At 40.9% G+C, this 23,609-nt stretch overlaps 1 long non-coding RNA gene across 1 annotated transcript; it reads right to left on the minus strand.

Moving 5' to 3' along the window:
* Positions 1-10,947: 10,947 nt before the first annotated feature.
* On the minus strand, positions 10,948-12,407 carry LOC115360976 (uncharacterized). The gene is made up of 2 exons (XR_003928372.1): positions 12,298-12,407; positions 10,948-11,288 (listed from the first exon to the last, which is right to left on the minus strand). It is a non-coding gene; the product is annotated as an uncharacterized LOC115360976 (long non-coding RNA).
* Between the last annotated feature and the right edge of the window lie 11,202 nt (positions 12,408-23,609).

A 23,609-nucleotide genomic window follows, 5' to 3' on the forward strand; every position in this document is an offset into this window, starting at 1 on the left:
TTTCGATTATAAGCCATCGCTAAGGAATTTAAACTGCTTTGCTGCGCTTCCGTTAAGTTGTTGCTCGGTGTTGTGGAGGTGAGAATCCGGAGTGTTTGTCACCAGCTCTCTAACCAGCCGTGAGTCTCAGCTCATTCACACCCCCGAGTTCCGACTCAACACAGGGAGCATGATATTGCAGCAGCAGCAGCAGCAGCAGCAGTGAAACCCCCAAATCCTTCCCCAGCCAGCCCAGCAGGCGTTGTCTTCACTAGATCTGACTTCTGTTTGAAAATTTTTATTTGAAAAAATTATATGAAAACGATCCTCACTGTTATAACCAAAGGTCTGCATACCCGACCTTTTGTTATCTCCAGAAATTGTTTCTGAAAATTCCAGCCGAAGCAAAATCTCTTTTTATAAAATGGAGTTGACCTATATTTTCCTAGTGGTTAAATCTCTCTGGATTTAAATGGAATGAATAAACTGTATTGAGGTACAAACGTTTCAGGGAATGTTATATATCAATGGGTGAAGTCTGATTTGTGGGTTTAACATCATCTCAGGATTACCAAGTCAAACTGCAAGCTGAAGCTACACTGACATGAATCCATTTTTAATTGAAGGGGTAAGTGTTTAGATGCTGATGCCTGAGAGGCGCATGCACACGCTTCTGCAGGGTAATTCCCTATATAGATCAGCGATTGCCCCGCAGCTTGACTCTCAACGTCCCACCACCACCGGGGTCATTGAAATATTCATCCCAATTCAAGTGTCACTGATGATGTGTTGAGTCAGTCTGGAAGGTCTCCATCAATGTTTCATCACACATACCTTCCCCGTGCAGAAGTACATGTGCACACAGTTCAGGCGGCACACATGTGTGCCCTCAGATCAGCACTCAGATGTCGACGTAACACTCCCATGGGATCACGCCTTCTCACATATGGAGGGGGTGGATGTGCATTGGAACACACGCACAGGCAAATACACATACATTCATAATTAAACATTTTCACGTGAATACACACAGACACACGCTCTCCCTGCCTCTATCCTTACCTTAGTTGCTCACTCACTCACAAGCACACAAATACACACACTAGTTGACACAGGTAGTCTACACTACACAGAAGCTGACATACAAGTGTGTATGTGCTCAATCTGTTTGTGTCTCACTCCTCTGTCACTTTTCCTATGTCTCTCTCTCTCTCTCTCTCTCTCTCTCTCTTTCTATGTCTCTCACAAACACACACACACACACACACACACACATACACACACACACGCTCAACCCCGGAGCTGTTCAACATCTGGACTTCGCCCAGCATCTCAATGAAGATGGAGCAGTCTAATGGACAGCCCTTTGTCATGCCATGCTCTTGTTTTTACAGTCTTGCGTTCTTCATTTTATGGAATTCCTGCACTCATCAAAAGAGAGACTAGAGAACACAACAGAGAGCAGTCACGACAACGATGCTGACGTTCCTGAAGTGTAGAAATGTTTTCCTCGGACCTCTGTCTGTGCCCTCTCCCTTTCCACCAGGCTGACACAGGTCAGATAAACCGTTTCCATCCCTCGGTGTGGAGAAAGTCCCTTGTCAGTTTTGTTTAGCGGCGAGCAGGGAGGAGTAGGAGCGCTAACAGGGAGAGATAGGAGCAGGAGGAGGTCAGGGCCTGTCCATAACCACTCAGCGCATGTTTGCTGGGTGCCAAGCAGCCTCTCCAGTACAGCGTATCACCCAGGACTGCAGTGTATCACCTGGGACTGCTGCCGACTTAAAAGTGTGAGAAGATTTTTGTGACATCTGTTTTTTGACCTCATCAGAGGCTAGGAAGTATTTCTTTGGGATAGTTCAGACACCACTACTTTATCTGACGTGTTTATTTTGTGACTGACAGGAACGGTAACATTTCCTCTTCCCAAGTGTAAGAGAAGAGCAAGAGAGGAGAGAGAAGTTGAAGTTAGCCAGAAAACTTCAACATATGCAAGCAACCATTTTACTTGCAAGAAACTGTGGTCTTGCCGTATGTTTTTTTTTTTTTTATTTTATTTTCCCATGCATCAATAATGCATGAAACCAAATCTTACTTTGCAGAGGTTAATCCACCATATGAGGGTCAAAAGATTGTATAAAATCTCAATCCCTGTATGCGGTGGTGTAATACATAATGTCATGGTGATGGCATAGATCGTATTATGGGAATGAAAAAAAGAGGCAAACATCTACAGTTGTGCCAGATGCAGAATATCTGGAGCACAAATCATGTCATCGAATATGATGGCCAACAACTGGCCTCATTTTCTATGATTTCAATGGTCATGAAGAATGAAGTTCACCAGGACCTGTTTGCTCTCATGAATAACATCGGTTTCTGGTTCAGATCTAGCTTGTGGGAGATGGGGATGAATCACATAGCCACAGTTCTCAATAGACATTACACACAGCAGCCCAGGACAAGATCATTGTAAAATCTCTTTCAATTGTCCCTACAAATATGTCTAGAGGCCATTCTCAATTACTCATAAGAATTTTAACAACTGGGGATTGCACACGTAACCCTCTTTCCCTATTTGGCAATGGCACGGTCCATTGTAAAAGAGGAATCTTTTATGAGGAGCAATTCATCAGACATCTGGTTTGGATGTTGCACAGGGGGGCAGCCATTTAGTCTGACCTCGCCGGGACCTGTGCTAGCCTCTGGGGCTGTGGCTGACACATCTGATGCATTCTCAGGAAGTGTGAGCGTCCAAGCGCCTGTTTCTTCAACAGATCAGGTATCGCCCCATACACAGTTGTTTACCACTGAACCCCTTTACCCTGCAGCCCCTATGCTCCGCTCATGTCCAATATGAAAATGAACTCTGATGACATACCCTGTGTTAGCTTTACACTTGGCCCTGACTGACCTGCATCTTCAGCATAATCTTACACTGACAAGCAGCTGTGTGTTTCATCACACTTAGGTGGGAATTGTTCTCTGACAACAAAAGGCAGACTAATTTCTCAAGTTTGAATATATTTCACAAGTGAAAGACAAAAGAACACAGAAGAAAGCAAGCGAGTCAATGTGAGATAGGTGTAGGGAGTGATGGAAACACGTTTACATTGTGTTTGACACTTGTGTGCAGAGTGTGTAATCCATAGCAGTGTGTTTACCAGCCCTTGTGGGCACTGGGTGGCTGTTGGCCAAGTTTCCACTGAGGTGCTGTGGACAACTCTACACACACACACACACACACACACACCTAAACACCTGATGAATCAACAAGCCTCCCATCTCTTCTGAAACACATGGACCTGACGTGGCACTGCTAATCTGACTGTAATTAGTTCATGTTATCCTGCATTGTACAATCAGGGCCAAAAAATACAACTGGAACCCAGAGCCAACTGCATAATGTATGACCCTGGGTCAGTGGTTTCATCATCTCATTTGTTGCAAATTTTTTTCTTCTGATGCGATGTGTTAGAAAATCTGCAGTCAGCGATCAAAAAAAAAAAAAAAAGAAAAGAAAAAAAAAAGAAACAAACTCTCTTAAATCACTCCCATCAATATTCTGCATGCATTGGAATTGAACTATAGCATTTACAAGTCTCTCATGCAAAACTGTATGAAGTTTGTAGATAATGATGAATGAAATGTTCATGCCAAAGATCTTGAGGCAAAACCAATACTGCTGATGTGAAACGCAGTTATCCCTTTGGTTTGGAATCCAAGCTCATTAAACATGAAAAAAAAAAAAAAAAATTAATCCACTGTCTGCAGTTTGCAGTCGGCTGTAGAAAAAGGGTATCAACTTTCTGAAGTCCTCTGGTCTCTTCAATTTCCCTCTGTGTTTGATGGTAGGGTGTAGAGAGAACAGTGACTTCACACATGGCAGACCACACTACAATGTGTACCAGAACGGTTATAAAACAGTGCATCAGCATAGGCACCCGTGCAAACGTACATGCACACTCAAACAGACACAGACTCACAAAAACACACACACAGACAGACACACTGAGTTTTCACTAATATGGGTTTATGAAAGATGATGCTGACATCAGTGTATTGAGGCTGCTGAGAGCTGATATGAAGTGCTGATAGTCAGTATCTCTACATTTGACAATTTCCATGGCAAAAAAAGTGCAATTATTCAGTTTTCCACCACAATTCTATCCTTGGCATAGTAGAAAAGGCTCTGAGCAGCTCAGTACACCTATTCATTGGAAGAAAAAATCTGTCATTCTTTAAATAATGAAAGTAAATAAAACAATACTGAATGTGTAAATGAAATGAGTAAAATATGAAGAAAAAAAAAATCAAATTTCATTGCAAGGTTTAGAAACTATGTAGCTGTGGTCAGGGAGGAATCCTAACTGGTGGTGGATGATCTAACTGACTGATATCCGATATAATAAAAGGCCAGAATAGGCCTTTAATTGGCATAACCCATAACATACACGCATGCATGCACGCACACACACACAAAATGTATTCAGTGCACAAATATGAAGTACATTTGTTCATTGCAAAAAAAAAAAAAAAAAAAAAAAAAAAAAAAAAAATCATCTTGACATGTCATTTAGTCTCACAACCAGTGTTGACAATCATGTATTTCTAAAAACAAGAGAAAACATCTGCAGGTGGGATGAGATAATCCCAACTTGTTTCCAATGCGGTTTCACTTGTTTTAAGAATTTTTCTAGGAACAAGTATGAATATGTTGAAATAAGGCAGATCAGCCCACTAGTATCAAGAAAACAACATTTTATTCAAGAAAAGTCTTTTGAGAATTTGATTAGCATTGGAAGCAAATGGGGTTATCTCATCCCACTGGCAGATTTTTTTCCACATCTTTTAAGAAAAATAAGATTTTAAGATGAATGGGAGACGAAATGATTTAGTAAAATGGATTTTTTTTTTTTTTTTTTTTTTTGAGGAGTAGCTATAGTCACTCCTCCTTTTATCACCCGGTCTTGCTCTTTTTAAATGGGCATGTGAGTTCGGTCTCGGATGAGTCACCGGGTAAAACCTTCTCTTCACTAATTGTAATATGATTAGATCTCTCTCCAACATGACAGACAGCATATCTACAGTGAGGAAGGGCCCTGTTTTTGGAGAATGGCTCTATGATGGCTTGAGGGAGAAAACTGGGATTGAATTAGAAGAGGGGTACTTAATTCACTGGTGTGGGTGGGGGAGAGAGAGAGAGAGAGAGAGAGAGAGAGAGAGAGGGAGAGAGAGAGAGAGAGAGAGAGAGAGAGAGAGAGAGAGAGAGAGAGAGAGAGAGAGAGAGTTGAAACACAGCCTCAGATGAATAATGCAATTCCAAGGTTTGAGTGGGAAAGGAGCCACACATTTTATTGCATATATTCAGGAGAGTTAGGAAAGTTGCATGTATGAGTTTTGAATATTTCAGATCAAAGTTTTCAAAGCTGTTCTGCCACCGCAGCCCACTCAGACCATGTGGCAGTTAGCTGGCATGGAGCTTGCATGCTTGTCTTAGACACTAGATACCTGCTCTAGCCCAGGATTTATGCTAACCCAAGGAAACTACAGGAACTTGTATTATATATCTCTGTCTCTCTTGTTCTGGAGAGTACAGATTTACTTCCTAAGCCTTCTCAAATAATGCAAAATAAAACTGTAGATCATGGCTTGACACACCAGGCAGCCCAGTGTAATTGGTCTGTGTTTGTTCAAGCCATGCCAGGAAAAACACTGGCCGTCCACCTTGTATGAGAGCTGTCCAGCACACAAAAGTCAGCTTTCATATGGGCACTTGGGCCGGGGGAGAGAGGCCAAGAGAGCTGACTGCTCACTTTTATTTTTTCGACGTCAGTTTACATGTTTTCCTAAACACAAGGAATGCTGTTGGGCACGCAGGCCCTGAAACAGATCCTTAAACCCTATTCACTTGTCAGGGAAACAGGGGGTCATGGGTAAAGTGCTGCACAGCAAATTTCCAGTGGGGGAAAAAAAAAGCATGAGGGCAGGGTGCAGCCCTTTCCAAAAGCACAATCACTAACAACAATTAAACAAACCCTTATGCTCTGCAGCATATCCTTGCCTTGTTCGCTGTGTTTAAATGATTAATGAACTAGAACAAGCCTCAAAACAAGTCGTCGCTGTGGGGTGAAAACCTTGCAACTGTTGTTGATTTTCATGTTTTCAGCTGAAATGAAAGATCTCATGGTTGTCTGGGATAAGAAAATTCCTTTGGCTGACAAAGTGCTTTCAAAATCAGTTAAAAAACTAAAAAAAAAAAAAATGTGTGACTTGAAGCTAAAACTAGGCTGTTTTCTTACTTCCTGAAAAGCTGACTTTTGGGAAATATTTATTAGGATATTTCAAAACAAAGGGACAAATAGGAGATGACCTGGAACCTGTGGACATTTACTGAGCTCTATAAAACAAGGTGTCCCCAAATTGTATGACCTTCCTTGATGCTATATCCAGTGGTGGAAAGAGTACTTCAAATTAAAGTACAAACATACATACTGTTCCTTTGCTCATGTTTTACTTAAGTAGGAGTAGACATACTGCTGTAAAAATCTATCAAAGTAAAAGAAAAATGTTCATCTTTTGAAACAATGACTGTATTAGCATTTACAAAAGGATGAGAGTACACAGTTCAAACTGTATTGCACAAAATTGCCTTGGCTTGATTAAAGTGAGGACCCTGTAGATTCAACTGACAAAATGTAGAATAAGGACATGATATGATGGTTGAGCCTACATGGTTCTCATCGTCAGGCCAGCTCACTGATATTATACCGCTTTTTTTTCCACATTTATTCCACATTATTGCCCGTTGAGCCTAAGTGGTCCTCGCTTCTGTCAACCATCTGCCATTTTTAATCGAACACTTTTTATTGGAAATCTGTAAATGACAAAAAAGTAGAACCAACAAAGTAGAACCAGATTCCTCGTCTCATCTTGGGTGTTTGACCGTTCATTGTGAAAGGTTCCACAATCTGTCACTGTTCATTTGGATATGATTTAAAATGTGGGGAAGTACAATACTCCAGCAAAAATATACTCAATTAAAAGTAAAATTACTTACTTACTCAAAAATACAAGTACATAACAAAGCTACTAAATCACAGTAACATGAGTAAATGTAATTAGTTATTTCATGCTCTGGCTAAATTCAATCTTAGCCTCCTTCTCAACTAGTAGGGCTTAGGGATATGGTAATGAAAGGCTACACTATGACCCATCTCAACTATATTTTATAGCCTATCTAAGCTGTATGTAATAATTCAGCGACATAGCCCAGACTGTCTACTTTATTCTCTGGGGGTGTAAATATGCTATTGGAGAATGTGTTTGGCTGAATAGGGAGGACTTCATACACAGAGGAATCTGGAGCACATCCTATTGGTCTCTCAAACGCCAGACAAAAATAATCAGCGAGGATGAAAACCTATGGAATGTTTTTAGGGTACCACTCAGAACCAGCCAATAGCTGTGGGCTTTCAGTGAAGCATGCAAGTCAACTTTCCTGTCTTGGGGCCAAATCCCCCAAAACTTCTGAATCTCTTGTTTGATGAATTACTAGAAAACCAGGATTTGGGCCGTGAAAAGGGGAAACATATGATTTGACGCTGATGCAAGCTGGCCTATGGAGACCTGTATCAACCTGAGACAGATAATATTCAGATTAAGAAACGTCCATGTTAACAGGTCAGGTCATAGTCAGAGTAAGCAATACCTGGATTAAGATGTGGACCATTCTTATTTGATTGAAGAAAGAGAAGGGTATTTTAGCCAACAACACACCTTAATCATACAGTGACTTCATGTGGCAACCCAAGTGCTTGGCAATACATGTTATTGCGGTGACCTGTGGCAAAATTCTCATGGTCTACTCTCATATGCACCCCCAGTCGTGTTTTGCGAGATTTGCAAGTTCAGATCTTTATTTCCCCACAAGGAGGTTAATTTGGTTTACAGTCAAGGTTTAGGATAAATACACAAATACTTCAAGTACCACATCAAATATGCCATCTCTAGTCAAGCAATAAGAATAACAGTTGAACAATTTGAGCAACAACAAAAATGTTGCAAGAAAACACAACAGGACTATGCATGTGAACAATTGTGAACAGCTTAATTGGAATATTGTCTTATTTCAAGAGAGAACATAACAATACACAATCACTTAGTGGGTGCTGGACTGAGGCAGGAATCAAGTCTTTGGAAATCAAGACCCCTGACAAAGATCCCAAGTTGGGATCAAAAGGTTGTTCTCATAATAAAAGGGTTTAAGTGGAGCATACTAATGTGTGGACTTCTTCTTGAGACTTATTTAGAGTACGGACAATAATCAGATTATTTCGTACTCGATGATTAACCTGCAAGTCAACTTATTTACCTGGCAAGTAACTAAAGCAAGACAGATAAGGAGGCAGACAAAAACAACAAGCAGGGAAACTGGCACCTAAACAGACAGACAGGGAGGCAGAGAGAAGACAGGACACCCTGGCAGACTTCCTGTCCCCCAGCAGGAGAAGCAGCGGCAGACCCAGTCTCATCCAAAATGTCTGTGCAATCATCTAACATCGCCCATGGCTGGTCTTCATCTCTTGATTCTGACAACCCCTCTCTCCCTCTCTCTCTTTCTCTCTCTCTTTCTCCCTCTGTTTCTCTTTCTTTGTTACTTTTATTTGGGAGAGAGGCTTTTAAGCTGCCATGTCATCCCCCGTTTTCTGCGTTTATCCTGGTTACCATCACAAAGCATGGCGCCGGCAGATGTCAAGGCCGTTCCCAGAGTACAGAGGAGGAGGAAGTGATCCATAAAGCGTGCGGACCCTCAAGAGGAAGCAGGCGGCTTGAGGCATCCATTTACAAACTCTTTCTCTCTCACTCTCTCTCTCTCTCCTTCCTCTATCAATAACATTTTATGAGAAACACCTACATGGTTGATACCCTAAACAGAGACTTTTAAGGCAACATTTTTGGCTCTTAGATTGAGAATATAAAACATCTCCACCCCACCACTTTTCTCCCATCAGTAACTGGAGGGGGGTCTAAAAATACCCCATTAACAGTGCGAGGACAGTTGTGCAGACTGCGACATACTTAAAAAGCCTTATTTAGTCTTCCCGGTGGCCGTTTGACGTCATATAATGGAGGAAAGGCTGTCTTAAGTAAACTGACAAAAAATGAGAAACGTCTCAGAGCTTACACTTGCCATTTGGTTAGGCGCGAGCGTTGTAAACGTCAGGGGAAAAATCACAGAGGATCCCCACAGTTCTGAGGCTGAACAGGAGATGTGCCTTTGCCTCATACAACATGTGCTATAAGTTGGGTTTTAAAACATAACAACATTTTCACAGCCATTAATCATTTACCTCATATTATGATAAAGAATGGGAGTGACATTCTTCTTTCCCCAATATATTAACACCCTGTTAATGATTCAGACATCCAGACAGATACATCAACAATTCAGCATGACATAAAACATTTACATGTCACGGATAAATGATAGCATGACCCCGACAGGAAAAGAAAAACACTACCGTACATAAACTTCTATGCTGTAGTAACCTCTGCCGGAGCTTCTCACTTGGACAGAAAACTGGACAAAACGAGGTAATAGTGCCAAATGTGCTTTTAAGACATAGCTGCTTAATGTTGCACCTGTGCACCTTGCACAGTGTATGAATTGCCTTTGTATTCCAAGTCTTGTTGCTTATTCTATGCAAAGTCATCAAGAAAGGTTTCCTCATCAGGAAACTATGGTTCTTTCGTAACACTTGCTCATTGCGTATTCATATTTTCTGGAATCTAAGCATTTCCAGGCCCAAAACCTACAAGTACCGCACTAGAACTGGAAGACATTAAGAAGTTTTGGCCAAAACACAAGAACTCATGGTGGTGACAATGCAAACACTTTGCCTGCTTGCTGAAACCCTTTCTTCCTCACCACGTTTCCTACACTTGTTTTCCTAATATTCGCATGTCAAGTCCTTGTCTCTCAACTGGCCAAGCACTCGGCCTGAAAATATTTACTATATTGCTATGGAAATTGACACAAATATAATACCATCAGTCAGCTGCAGCTCAGCAAAAGCACTTGACTGGATTAAGTTATAAATCCAGTGCTCTGCTGGTGATAAGGTATAATGTCTCTATGATTGAGTCTGTTTAAACAGAGATTCACAGAAAGCAGAGACAATATTTGCTTTTAGATTACCAGGAAAAGTTTAACATTAATTACACTATTTTATGACATGAAAATTAAAAATAGGATTTCTTAAATCAAAAGCAGCAACATTTGAGTGTCTTCCCGCTAACTGTAATTTCATCTTTGTCTGACTCCCCTTTACTTCAGGCCAAAAAGTTTTCATTCAATTTACAGAGCGCATGTGTGCCTCTGGATACACTGAGCATTTACCCAATGTCAGGGGTGTTTATATGAGCCTGGTACATGCACAGACTCTGTGCACCAACAGATCCGTGTTACCCTTTAAAGGCAAAGCCAGCCGAGATACACGTTATTGTTGAAATAATGATTAAGGGTGAGGGACGCATCTGTTTTGAATTGTGGTCTGACTTGCTCCTGGATATGAACTACAGCAATAAAGCTATCAGCATATTTGAAGCGAGACGTCCAGGGCAACAAAGGTTTTTAAAGGTTACAACTTTGCACCTAAACCACCACGTACTTCTCACTTGATTTGTTGTGTCACACTCAGGAATTTTTTTTTCGCTTGCATCTTTAGATCTAAGGTGAGTCAAGGTAAGGGCCATGGCAAAGGACATACATTAAACGGCTCGCAGTTTCTTTCCTGTGTTAATCTACATTGGCATACCTCCTTATCAGTACCAGCACATTTGGAATCGTATCCACTCAAATGCAGGACTCCTGATGAATAAATCATTAAGTTTTAAGTCAAGGTCATCTTCTCTATTAATTTGCATTTGCTTTGACAACAGAGTCTCTTTGGCTTTATGCCCAAGTCATGTGACGCAACAGCTGACTTTTTTTTTCCTTTCAGAAAAAGAGAATGTGTACTACAGTGAGTGCAGACATGAGCCAAATTCTCCAGAATATATGGTGCTGAAACATTTCTGTGGGTCTGCATTATGCACAAGTTATTCATGGCTCACTGGGAGCTTTCAATAATTAAAGGGCTAAAATGGCATATCTTTAAAAATTTAAACACCCCCCCTTTGCTGGACTTGTGCACTATGCTGTTCCTCTCACTCTCCTACTAGTTACACGTTCAGATGGGGCAAAGCACATACGGCAGGCAGGGTCTTAAGGCGGACACATACAACACTGCCGTCACACACAGAACAACCTGGAAGAGAAGAAAACACAGGGGTGGAGAGATGTAAGACAGATGAAGAAAAAAAAGCAACCACCCTCTCAGATTTTGACATCAGCACCAGTGGGCTTCCTTTCTTTTCTTTTCTTTTCTTTTCTTTTTTCCCCCCAAGTTTCTAGTTTGATCAACATTTGTCAAAACTGCATTGATGCTATTTTTGCTCGAAGCATTTGGTGACAAAATAATTGTTTGGCATGCCGCACTGGATTTTGAAATACTAAAAGATAAAGCACATAAATGGTTGAATAATTTAGTTAACCTTTCATCAAAAATCAAATCAAACAAATACCGTCTCTCTGTGCATCAAATAAAGATTTCAGAATGAAAAATTTACTGGAATGCTTTAAATAAAATATCCAGATGAGAGGGGATGGGAGTTGTGTGTCCTCTCCCTGCAGAACCAAAATGAGGGCTTAATGACTTCCAGAGGCCCAGGTCATTTCCTGTCTATACTTCCTGGTGTTCAGACCGATGTGTGGTGGACTTGGACTTTCCCCGTGGCGCTCCACTCCGCTCAGCCTCGGCTGCACTGCTCCCTGGGGAGAGGGCCTCCACGTATAGTCCAAGTGGTAAAAGCCAAAGACTTGCAGCTCCCAGACAGGCCAAACCAACGGGCCCTGGCCCCCGATCTAATCTGTGCTGGGCCAGGAAACCCAGCAGGCCTTGTTATTACTCTGGTCTAATAGGAAAGTGCTCCTTCCTCTACACATGCACTCTGACTCTGGCCTCAGCAGCCAGATAAGCCTGCAGACTAACTAACCACTCAGGAATCCAAAGATAAAGCCCATTAAGGGAGTGGTGTGCCAGTGGAGGATGGATGTGTGAGTATGTTACCATGGCTCTGTGTGCGTGACAAACTGAGCCAGCACTTACATTTAGGCCACTGAGAGCATGTGTGTACGTGTGAGCATTTTATATTTGTTTGTGTGTGTGTGGCTGAGGGCACATGCGCACCATGTTTGGCTCATAGCAGTATGTATACCTTATGGGAGGGCCACACTTTGCATCTTCATGTTTGCTGGGCAGGATATTTTTCTAAGATGCTTCACAGCGCAGTTATACGGGATTTCCACTGTACTCAGTGGGACAAACACACTTGCTCCGCCAACCTGTGGAAGACATAATATCATGTTTTTTTTTGTTTTTTTTTTCCAACACAAATAAATACATAGTTATAATTAATTTTAAATTATAATAATAAATGTGTCATTTCATGATTTCATTTAATGCCTTCAATAGCTTTCATCCATTCATTTAGGGTTCAAGCCTTTAAAAATCGTACACAACAAATAAAGGAAAATTCCAGCCTAAAACACATTAATACTGTTTAAAAACAAGGACTGGTGACCTACATTGTGTTTCTGGTGCTATTTTGTTGTGTTTAGGGTGTAATTTGTTCCAAATGTTTTTCCAAAGGTTTTTACATTTGGGAAAAATCACCAAACACAATGCACATAGAGAGCAGCTGCAGCTATAATGGAGCGTTATGGGAGAAAGACATTTGTTCTCCCTCTGCTGTGCTGGATTTCTCCCAGTAAGTCTGGTTAACTTGGCTGTGAACTGAGGAATCTGAAGAAGCTCTTGCTATTTGATTTTTAGGGGTTGACACTGAAACTTGACAGCAAATGTTTCTGGTTTAGATTGTTGTGTTTTTTTTTTTTTTTTTTTTTTTTTTTACAGTGTAGCTATGCTAAACATATCCCCCTGTGACGTCAGTGCATTAACTTTTGATTAGTTAGCTACAGAGGAACAAAACATACAATGGCAACAACTAAACAGGACTAGAAATGAAATGTAAACTGACAATCCAAGGCTTTAAACAGAGTTAATGTGATTTAGGCTGGAAGTTTCCTGTACCAGTGATTTTAAATGTTTGGCCCATTTACTACAATTTACCCACATTTTACGTGACAACAAACCATTTCGAAAATCATGTGAGAGTACTTATAATTTCACAGCATATAATCACAATCCCTCAATTTTCAAACTGGAATTTTTGGTTGAAACACCCACCTTGTAATGTTCTGTTTCTGCGGCTAACAAAGTCACTGCCATTCATAAACCACGCAGCCGATCATTTGCTGTGTTTCTCTAAGGACATACACTTTCCCTTTGCCTAATTTCAAATCATCAAAACACAACGGAGCTTTTAGGAAGACAAAAGCGGACATTTTAGGAATACTGGTGAAAAGAAAGTCATGGAATGTAAATTTTCTTATTGCAGTGGAATGAATGGAATCTAATGGCTGGATAAAAGCTAGGAAAAATTAGATTGGAGCTCTAAAATATGACTGCTTGCTTGAATTATACACATTTTGTAGATATTATGCTAAATATGCAAAATCAACGGTTCTTTAAAGCCACAATCTGCAAATAGTGCAACACCCCAGCTGTCACAAAATGGATGAATCAATATGATCCACATTCCCTATAGCCTCCATGCAGTTGAGTCCACATAATCCACATGAGCAAATGCGGACCATGTTGCCATTTTGAGATGGCTGTGGTATTGCGAAGATTGCGGACTGGGGCTTTAATTGAATAATTACAGAATATCACATATCACAGCATAATATACTGGGTTAAAATTATTGCCATGCAGTTGTGCCTTGTGAAATACTGTTGCCATATTGACCAAGACAACACAGAGGCATTTTTTTAATTTAGAGGTCACACGAGTCACAGTTAATAGAGTTCTATCAGGATTACCAAGGCCTAATTAAGATTAATTGTAGCATTTATTCCTCACGGCTTTCTGTATAAATCAAGTGTGACAGCACAGTATTGAGTCGAGCTGTAGTGCTAGGGGGTATTACTACAGTGTGTTGACTTCCATGCACAATGGCTCTCAAGGCAGGTGGTTTTAGGCTACAGGGATTTTGACAAGCTCCATTAGCTAACACTTGACTCTGACACTGAGGAGAGAACGCAGACTGGAACTCCCATACCCCCCAGGGTCCTGTTTACCTTTCAGACCACACTAGACGATAGTGTATCTGACAAGGGAGAGTAAATGAGAGACAGTCATACTAACACTGCAGGACACCCACTGTGTGTCAACCTTATAAAACAATGTCACCCTGACCCTGAAGAAAAAGGCACGCCTAGGTCTTGGAGAAACAAGATACAAACGCTGAACCGACCAGTCTGAGGCTTGTCCGGTTGCCTTTTTTTGCACGATGAAGATGTCTTCAGTTGTTTTTTATAACAGCCGTGATGACCCCACAGTGCAGCCAAGTGGATTAAAGTATGATTTAGTGATCATTAACATAAACGCATTTAACTGAGGCTATTATTTTGAGTGACCTATGGTGGACACATGGTGGCTGTATGACCTTTCACTTACAGGAGGGTATCCCTAAACACGAGGCTACCCTACTGTTTCTGCTTCCTTTTGCCAGTGTAAAAACCCACTCTTCAGGCCTCATGGTCAAATCTAAGAGTAAAATGTTCCAGCTGGACTGTATCTACACAGTAATCAACAAAGGAATCCGTTTGGTTAGCAAAGTGTAATTAGAGGGTTTTTAGAGCAAACGGTTTGTAAAAAAAAAAAAAAAAAAAAAAAACTTGACTGAAGGAATGGCACGGTGTTGAGAAAGGGTCCGGCACTGTAAGTGGAGAAGATTAAGTCAAGGGAATAGTGCGCATCTCCAGGCAACAAATGAAAGCCCAGTTTCCAAAGACCGTCTTAGTTTTACGACGAGGGGACGTTTTATACCTTCAGCTCTGATTTCCTAACTGCTTCAAGGACACAGCAACATATGTGTCCCTGCACCTAAACCTCACTGAAAAAAAAAATCTATGCGTACGAGTCTTGCCTGTGCATTCCTGAGGGGGATATATGAAAAAAGAAGAAAAAAAGAAATGAAAAAAGAATGAATAAATAATCAAATAGCATAACAGATTTAACTTTTCTTATCTTGTATAACATGCCTCAATAAAGTAGCCCTAATCTTCATCTTGGTCACTTTGTTTGAAAAGTGAATTAATCACTTGGAGATATGGTAATGTAGGATTAGTTCCACAATGTGAGACTTCAGAAAATTAATTAAGGCAATCATCTACAGTATCCATACTTCCAAATATTAACTTTGAACCCACTGTTGTGTAAATATTTTCCACAAACAAGTGTTGGAATAATGTAAGGGATGTGGCATCTTGTGAAAGATTGGTTGCTTTATTGTAACTTGTTGATATCTCAGAATTAAACAAGAGCAACAATGTTTACTGATTCAAGTAAAGATCACCAGGGTCTCCGTGTTAATACTATACATGTTTGGTTTATTTTGACGATGAGAGAGACAGATGTGTTTTGGTCAGCGTCCACTGTTTTCAAGAGTCCACTTCATCAATATGTCTGTTCCTGGTCCAAATAACAAAGCTCAGAAATATGAAACAAACACAGTCCATGAGTCCATGTTTTATCCACTGACAGACTTGGATGGAGCTGCAAAGCTGCCGGCATCTGGCTTCAATGTCATCAGCAGCTGAGAAACTGGGCAAATGTGACAAACCAACGCCTGGAGAGAAACAATACCACAGCGCACTGGAGGCCTCGGAGAGAATGATACAGCTGAGCATGAGTAGACTTGGTACTACGTCTCTTCCAGAAGTATGATTAATAAGGGAGCATTCCAGCATCATGAGCTTCTGCAAAAAGGTACTTAATCTGATTTTCTCTTGGATCACTGTGAAATAAACTTCCTTATAAAGTTATTTTTTCACACAACCTTAATGTGCATTTTAGCCAGAATGAAAACAAACCTTGTTACATTGAAAACAATCTGCCTGAAGCCAAGAGACGATTTGCAAGTGGCAAGTAAGTGATGTCAGTAAGTGGCAGGGCACTTTGTTTGAAAATCCATTAAATACTCAAGTGCTATTCATTTTTTAAGGGGAAAAGGAGGGCATCTCGCAAGCCCCTGGGCATGTACAGTACACAAATAAATGCCTCAAGCACAAGCTGAGACTGAGAAAAATTGCAAGGCCTAGTTAAGATGTCAAAACAAATTGCCAGGTAGAACCAATTTGGGTTACTAATGGCACATTTAAGGAGATAAGCTCTGGTTAATGAGAGAGCTTGTCTCTGCGGACACGAGAATCAGACAGAAGAAAGTAATGGTGATTGTAAACATTAGCTTGGCATAATTAATGGTGAATAATGAATGGTTGTGCATTAAAATTTAAAACCTTTAGGCAGAGTAATGCTAGTCTTAGCATGTGATCTCAGAGGTGCATCGTATCTATACTGTAATTATAACCTAAAGTGACACTGAGGTCCTGTAGCATTACACATTGTAGCCTGTCAGGGATGTACTGTACCTTCTTCATGCATTGTGTATGTATGAATCACAGGCTTTTAAGCAGTCCTTGTCAGATTATCATCCACTACAATGATACTACAACACTAACTTCAGTGAGCTCCTCTCTGGCCATAAACTCTAATGCCGTATTAGTTTCAGTGTGCCTCAGTTCACTTCAGATCCGGTCTGTATTAGGGTATTCACTGGAGCTATAGCCTTACAGTTGCTGACTTGGCCTTACTTGACGAAGTTTCACTGAGCTGGCAGAGATGATAGATTCTGTTGGTCATATTGTTTTTCCAACATCCACATTTGGCTGTTCTGACCCTGTCATTTATAATGGCCCTAGTCCATGTTTAATTCATACAAGCCCTGCAGAGCAAGGCTCCATACAGGAAGCTGGCTTTACAGGCGACAGCCATTCCACTTTCCTGCCTCAGATATTTTATCAAGACGGAACCCAGGGCCAAGATTTATGTTCAGCAGGCTGTACATCAAACATGAGGGATATGCCAAGCCTAGTTCGTGCTCCCTGCTAACCTCAAGTCTCAGTCGTGTAATAACAGCTTAACAACTTCTCCTGGCAGCTCTCCAATGTGACCAACAATTACAATTTGAATGTAAATCCATGCCAGGGATATAACTGACACAGTGTAAATAGACTAATGTTTTGGAGGTCTTATCCTCTCAGTGCTGTTGTGGTCACATTAGCTGGGTTCCTTCCCAGGAGCATCACAGAAGCCCTCACAGAGGTACAGTCTCCACAGCCTAATTAGGCACTCCAGTAGCTGCTGTCAACACCACCACCGTGGGCTTCAAAGTAGGGGCTCAGCCTTGTGATCTCTCTAAATCTCTCTTTCATGAAGCCCTCATCATATCAGAAGCTGCTGTGACGAAAAAGACCAGATAGTGAGAGAAGGAGGAGAAGTGCCGGGATCAGGTGGCGAAATGGAGCCAATGGAGGAACGTGTGACCTCCTCAAGGTTTTTGAAGCTACGTTGATTTCATAGCCAGATCAATGGGAACTTCTGTGATGCTTGAAAAAATACCTTTCAACTCTCCTTGTTGAAACTCCTTCATGCTGCATGACGTTGTTCGTGTGCTCACCACTGGCTGGCAGCTTGCTGTTGCCAAGCATGCACACAACATCCCATATACCATGTGTCCTCAGCAGATGTTTACAAGGTGAGAATGATTTGGGGAAAAAAGGCATTCGTTCATGAGGCTTTCAGTTCTTGACTCATCATTCATTCATCATTTGCCCCGGTGGTCACTTTCACAGATCAGATTTGAGTCTCACATTGATTCAGTTTGATAGAAATTGACAAATTTAAACTTTAACGATACCACATATCTTTGACATCTTGGAAAAATGTGGATTTCTTTAATTTTGCTCATATATTTTCATGGCTTCATAGGCAGAGGAGAATCGGAATATAAATATTTGCAGAGGAAAACTTGAGGTACAGTGTATGTGCCACAAAAAAAAAAAAAAAAAAAAAAAAAAAAAAAACTTAAAGAGCAGGCATGGCGGTTTTACAAATAAACTATACAAGCAATCCTACATGACAATCCACATTCTACAGAAGAGAATTGCTCAAGCTGAGGGTGGAAAGATGGTTGAGGGTGAGTGTTACAGACATTCTTGGAGTGTTAATGTCATCATGACAGCCTGACCATGGGTCCGCAAACTGACAGACCATCATCTGCATCTGGCCTGCAGGCACGCTTGTGGTCCCATGTCTCTCAAGTAAGAAGCAGAGAGAAATCTGCAGTTGTTTAAAGGTTATGTAACACAATATTTGGAGGCAATCTATTTCTTAGAAGGACTGTAGCAGCAGTGGTGACGGTAGCGGTGGCCGCGGTCAGGCTAACTGGCTGGAAGATCCTAATCATATACTGGGTCAATGTCCACTGGAACTGAAAGCTTTTATGTTAAATTTACTGAATAAGACAAACATCAAAGCAGAAACAAAAATGCATGAAGAAATTCTGTTCCAACATACATAAAAGACATAATCTATAGCCTGCCTATGCTGCTCACTCACTGTGTCTCCTTCACGATTTCACATATGAGATGAAATGAGACAACATGATAAGATGAAAAATGCCAGTGGCTTTGGAGATTCTCTGGAGACTGAAACATGCATTCAAGCACAAACACTTCACTGCATACAGTATGTACACACACACACACACACACACACACACACACACACACACACACAAATATACACAGACCCATAAGGCGCATGAAGACACGAATGCATACTGAACATTCCTCTCATGCAATGGAGCCAGCGTGCTGCACCAAATCGTGTTGCAGGAACAGACAGTCAACCACACAGTGAGATGTTTTCAGAAAACTGACATAAAAGCCTTATTCAGAGATGCAGATGACAGAATATTATACCCACTCTCTTAATCCTCAGCTTCATTCAGCATTTAGCCAATACCACAAAGTTTAGTAGAGTACGGTAGCCATTCATTAACTAAGGCATATGCATTAAATGTGCGGTATCAAGACAAGGACAGCATGTGCGTCAGCATCCACAAGCGATCAATAGCTCACATTTTACCATAGTAGATAGCTAACAATAGGATTATTGTGTTTAATAATTTATCACCCAATAATTCAGAGAATAAAATAGATGAGGGTGAAAATGAAGTGACAAGCCATAATAACACTTGTAAAATAAGATCAAACAACATGGTGAACGTGGTGTTTGGAATATTTTGAGATGATTTCGCCATAAAGCCATAAAACTCTTGGCGAGTCCAGGAGGCAGTTTTTCCCATACCTCCCTATCAGCAGCCTTGTAAAGTTATCTGCAGTCAAACCACACTGTGCTTTCTCTCATAAATAAGGCGCCATTCAATAATTCTCCCCTCAGAGATGAACCACAATAGCTGCCAGTTGTCTCAAAAATATTTTCTCCTCTGCCTACTCTGATGGGGTGCTTTAGACACTAAAAATGCTAATGCAAATAATACTGACAGTAATAAAGACACTGAATGTGGAGATGGGTGTGCACAGTTAGTGTGAATGCCCCCACCTTTGCTAATGTTGTAAGCAATAGCATTGCACTGTTTTTGTTATAACAATGAATTGAATTGAGTATTGTGTCATCATTCAGTCAAATTATCAAAAGTCACAAATCATTTTTTACACAAATTGTTTAAGTTACCTACAACCGGTTGATTGAGCACCATCATTTGCTTCAACTCTTAAATTGTGTGCTATTGTAATAGCAAAGATGAATCACACATTGATGCATTGTTTGTTTCCAGTGCCTTCTCTACATGAATGTGCTCCAGAGACTTTACCAGTTTAAGATGAACTACAGCGATGTCATCATAATCAGCACAGTCAGGGATATGTCATCAGGAGAGGCCTGACAGCTTGACGTTACAGTATCATTGCTCTGGATGTTTTACTCAACCATTTTCTCTCTATCGCTGTCTCTCTATAGGAGGTGCAACTCCTGCCTCCTGCCTGACTGTGAGCAAACATACCATTTCATCTGCTTCTCCTATCTCTAAATGTCATTCACATATAGAGCAGACCTATAGGCAGCACATTTTGAACAAACATCATGGTGTCCGCTTTAGATTAGCCACAGGCAGAATGCAGAAGTGTCAAAGAGCATTGTCAACAGTCTCCTATAGGCTCAAGAACTTGGACATGAAGAAAAGAATAGCATGGCTATTTTATTTTATGATGTCTTTCTATAAATCCACTACAAACGAAGGCAGTGTGTTTCCTCAATTACCACTATATCTAAATAACTGAGAGACATTGAATTTCAAAGACTGAAGGAAAAGCAGCAACAAAGGAATCATTTGTGACACAGAAAACCCTGCAGCAACACCAGGAATGTGCCACAGGGTGGCATTTACTGTAATATAACGTCAACAAGGCACCTAAAATACTGTGTTCCAAACAGCTCCATGTTTCACCTAGAGGAGAAAATACATAAAGAACACACACACACACACACACACACACACACACACACACACACACACACACACACACAAACAGAGCTATTAAGGAGGTGACAGTGCCATAAGGCATGGAGGATTGCACTCTCAGTGGATACAACACTAGAAGTGGATGCAAGGCACCTATCAGTGTGCCATCACTGTGAGCCAATGGGATGTTGTGAGTACTGAGAATCACAGGTCCTTGGTGGCAACCTACAAATCAGCTAGGTGAATGGGTGAATGTTTTTATGTGGGCCCTGCACTGTATGCTTTTATCTTCACTATTTAACTACTGGGAGCCTGGTGTGTGCAGGCTGTAAAATGGAGGGGGTCTGATAAACAGTGCTGAGGGCACTGGAGTAATCTATCACAGTAACCTCTGGGTTTGGCCTGCTGTGTATATTGTCCTGCTGACAAGAACAGCAGATTATCTACCTGATCACTGGATAACTAGATGGGAGGGAGGTCAAGTAGGCTTTCTTGAGATTTCACAAAAAGAAAAGGAAAACACTATCAGGGCACATCTACAATCTAATTTAATACTCAGATATATCATCTGATTGATCTGACTGACTACTTCAAATGATAATGTGTTTCATATAGTAACTGGTGACACAACAGTTGGTACACACACAAATAAAAAAGCATGCGATGTTCTACTGATAGAAGCACACATCATGGATAGGACTAGGTACCAAAAAAGTTACCATCAGGTACAAACTGAATTATATCAGTGCTACCAAATATCAAAAAATGTAAAGAAAACAGTTCTTAATCCAGTACTTGTCCAATTCCAGTACTTATCATATGATTGCCATTCATACAACCAGTCAGTACTGGCATTACTGTATCCTATGCAGTTTGACAGAACAATAACACATAGCTCTTTTGGTACACACTGTCCGTTTGCCTTTGCTTTGAAGGTGGGTGGAATTCAAACATGCCAATCAGTGCATAGTTGCGGTGCTGATTATTGCTGACTACATGCATCCTAAAGTTTGGCTCCACTTTGTGAAAATAGATACTGATCAAGAGAAATGCAACCATTGGATTATTATAAAATGCAAAACAGGTTACACCTCAAATATGATTAAACAGCTGCTCATGCATCGCATTAAGTAATTTACACTAAACTACTTTAAGCTGCTATCATTTAGTTGCAGATGATTGTGTTGTATTAGCCTTGTACTATGTACTGACATTAGTGTAGCCTTCTAAGCTAGCCATGCGCAAATCATAGTTTGTGGTTTTGACATGATCATAACATTTTTGTCTTGAAATCCCACTGTATGATAATCCTAGTTCATACTAACATTTTCTTTTAAATGCAGCTGCAAGGTTTTCATACTAAGTACTGGAAAGGTTATGATCAGGTATCAGTATCAAATTAAAAGGTATTGGAATTGGCACTGGTATACTCATCCCTCATCATGGAATGAGTAGATTTCAGCCAATGGCAAAGAGCAACTGATGTATACGGAGACATCCCAATAGACAAAGAGATAATAGATTGTCATTTATTTCAATTAAGAGCAGGTAAGCTTTGTTAAATATAGATTTACCTCACGTCAATGTAGCAATAATCTAACAAGCTGCATCTTGGGATGTGCACTAGCCTTTGCATGTTAATAAAGAGACTCCATTTAGACCTGGCTAATAAACAGTGGTGAAACCTCCCAGTCGAAAAGACAAATCTGCATCCCTGTCTTGCAAAGGCAATGCTGATGTTGCTCTACGTCTGATAGTTGTTGCTCAGCGATATCTCCTATCATGGCTGTTATGCTTGCCTCGCTCTGAGCCATTAATCTCTTTCTTTCTCCTTTGATTTTCTGCTGTTTGAGTTGCCAGTGTATTCCTTCTCTGTTCAGCCATGGTAGCTATTGCTCCTAGTACTATGCCATCCTCTTGCATTTACTGTGAACAAACTGCTGGGCTGCTTTCAAAAATGTAAAACAAGATTTCCTGTGTGTCAGAGGATTTTTCCAGGGAAAGACCTACCCGACACCACAACACCAAATGTAAAAAAACAAACAAAAAAAAAAAAACTTTGATGATGTAGGTTGAATCACTCACGTATGGTATCAACTGTGACAGGGAGTAGCACAGCAGACTTTTATTTATATGAAAAAAGTTCCACCTTGTTTCTCTAATATACGCATGAGTTCATCGCCGCCCAAGGAGAAAACATTATTTGAAACCCAAGAAAAGCCCTCTAGGTCCCAGCACCATGGCAGCAGGTGTAGGCATAGGGACATTTCCATGGCAGGTGCAACATCATAGAAAGACCCCAGGCAGTTCTGTGTCCTCTTCCAATCACACAGCCCGATTAATCCTCCCCGGCTGCACAGTGTGGAATAACAGGCTGTTTTCAGAGCATGGCGTTTGTAAAAGCTCTGGATGTAGTACCTATCTATCAGTCAACATGACGTAAACTGGGCTACAAATTTTATCGCCAGGACACTGTAATCAGTGAGAAATAAAATCATAGTGTGAATCATTTGAATCCTCAGAAGTCTTGCACACTCAGTCATGAAAAAGATCCACCATCACTGAAGGGTGACTGATGAAACTGGCTCAGATACGGGGCTGTTTGGCTCCCATAGTTCATTGACCTGTTTGATTTCTCTGGCTCTGTGAGGAAAAGATCTTGCCAAAGCAAACTGAAGACACTAATACCTGTCTCCTATTTTAAATTCCCCACTAATCCCACCCCCGTCCTCTTTACAGCTGTTACATTAGCAGACACCACATTCATTTGATGTCAAGAAAATGAAGAGGTTGTTTCCCAGCTTTGGCACTGTCTATACTGTGATCCTTCTGATCACTGTGAAGAACTGAGTATTGCTCTCATCTTCTCCCTTGCTGGGTAGACACAATCTCCTTTTGAACTGCTAAGAGCTCTCGAGCACATGAGAAGCCACAAAAAAGAGTTGGTCGCTGTCCCTCTCCCTGCTCTGAAAATGCTCTGGCGCCTTGTCTGACAACTCTTTCAATGACTTATAAA

Source organism: Myripristis murdjan, chromosome 6 (genome assembly GCF_902150065.1).
Source record: "Myripristis murdjan chromosome 6, fMyrMur1.1, whole genome shotgun sequence".
In the NCBI taxonomy this organism is placed as follows: domain Eukaryota; kingdom Metazoa; phylum Chordata; class Actinopteri; order Holocentriformes; family Holocentridae; genus Myripristis; species Myripristis murdjan.